At 40.0% G+C, this 1,944-nt stretch overlaps 1 pseudogene; it reads right to left on the bottom strand.

Annotated features, from left to right (window-relative positions):
- Nucleotides 1-1,077: 1,077 nt before the first annotated feature.
- LOC107156466 lies at nt 1,078-1,639 on the bottom strand (annotated as a pseudogene).
- Nucleotides 1,640-1,944: the final 305 nt, after the last annotated feature.

Genomic DNA, 1,944 nt, shown 5'->3' with positions numbered 1-1,944 from the left:
AATAAGGATCTTGAGAGCATTTTTTTCTAACTTTTGTTTTGAAACAGTGTTACACTTACGAGTTTCAAGTTCCTCTCTTCCCTTGTCTATCTTCTCTTAATGGTAACAACTTACATTACCATGGTACAACTGTGGGAGAGTAAGACAGTGACATTAGAGCAATACATCAACCAAACTAAAGACTTCACTAGTATGAGCTCACACTCAAAGGGAGGGAAATTGAAGGCGACTCTTGGGGAGAGGAGCATCCAAGACCACATCCATTCCCATATCCTCATCACTAGACACCACTAGAAGAAATACTAAATTCCTATCTTCTCCCCTGGTATTGGTTATCCTCTGGACACTTATGACTATCTACCTGCAGGTTTCTGCACTCTCCTGTCTCCCAAGCTCCATAGAAAGGGCATCTACTAGGTTTTCCTCTGTAGAATTTCACTTAAACCCTCCTGTTGAAAGAAACTGTTTTCCTTACTTTACTTTACTTTGTATTATTTTATGTAAATCAAGAAAATACAGCTTTTATGTTTCCTTCCCTGTAAGACTGAGAGCTTCAACACATCAGGAACTTTGATTTATTTGCCTGTTTTTTAATAGTAATTTTATGTCTGCCACTCATAGTACATATAATACATCAGATATGAATGGCATAAATAAGTAAATATTACCATCCATTCTTCAATTTGGCTTAAAAAATAGTTTGGACTTTGGTTTAGAGAAACAACTTCAAGAATTTCTCTTTCACGAGAATTTAGTAAATAAGGAAATACAATAGTCAATTAAAAAAGGTGTACATGCTTTTCAGAAAATAGATGGAAAATGCATATATTGTAAGTATAATAAGATGCAAGAATAAATTATATAATGAGTGAATAAGTAAGCAAATCAATAACATGAGAGCAATATCTCTCAGGTAGTGATGTCTCTGGGGTGAAACCTTTAAACATATATGGGCTTAATATACTGACAAATAATTTAGTCACCATGAAATATGATTAAAGTGGAAGTAACAGTCATTGGCAATGACCCAAGGCACACATCCAGGTGTGATGTGGCCGCTTAGTCCAGGAGAATCATTTAAAGACCCAATGTCTCCATCTGATTTCTCAAAATTTTTTGTAGCTTTGCCAGTAAAAAGAAGGCTGTTGTGATTTTCTCTATGACAATCTCCTAGGCACAATCACTGTACTTCTTCTCATCCAGATAGAGACAGATTCCCTTGGTACTTCACCAAGGCCAGGGTTGGTGGCTTATTTGCCAGAACAGATTCTTCCTCTGCCATGGTCTGCATGAAGCAAGTCTCCAGGTCTTGCTCATGGTGTCCAGTGCAGAGTTTGCCCAGGTGGGTGGTGTTCCAGGCAGCAGAGGAGCACTCTGTGTGCAAGAAGTTGAAGATATGCTGGAGGACAGAGACAGCCTGGACCTTCTGGAATGGGCTGCCTGCACATCTCCAAGGGAAACTGGAAGTCCCTTCTGTCCTTCAGGCACAAGGAAGGGAAGATTCTTCTCACTTGTTCCAAAAACACAAAGGTGTTCCTGCTAAGTGGGACAGAGTTCTGAGGCAGGTCACAGTCCAATATCCAATAGGGCCATAGCTGCTTACCACCAGGGCCATAAAAAGAGGGAGCAGGAGGGCCATGTGGAAATGAGGATGCTGCTATCCTGGCTGATCTGGAGTCTGGGTTAAGCTTAGACCCTGGGTTCTATGAAGACACTCTGTATGTGCATGCCTTTTAAACAGGGAGCACAAATTTCTTTTTCTAAATACTTGTCTACATTTTTGCTCCTCCCCACTCCCCCTTTTTTTTCATTTGTGTATGATTCTGAAGATGGCCCAACAAGATGACATCAACCTAATCTATTGCGTTTACAATAGAAAGTGGGTTTCCTTGTAAATTTCAGATGTGCCAACCCAAATGGATACTTAGAAGTCAAATGGGAAGT

The sequence above is a fragment of the Marmota marmota genome, unplaced genomic scaffold (assembly GCF_001458135.2).
Source record: "Marmota marmota marmota unplaced genomic scaffold, marMar, whole genome shotgun sequence".
In the NCBI taxonomy this organism is placed as follows: Eukaryota; Metazoa; Chordata; class Mammalia; order Rodentia; family Sciuridae; genus Marmota; species Marmota marmota.
Note: the sequence above shows the minus strand (reverse complement) of the source record. Positions and strands in the feature narration are given on the sequence as shown.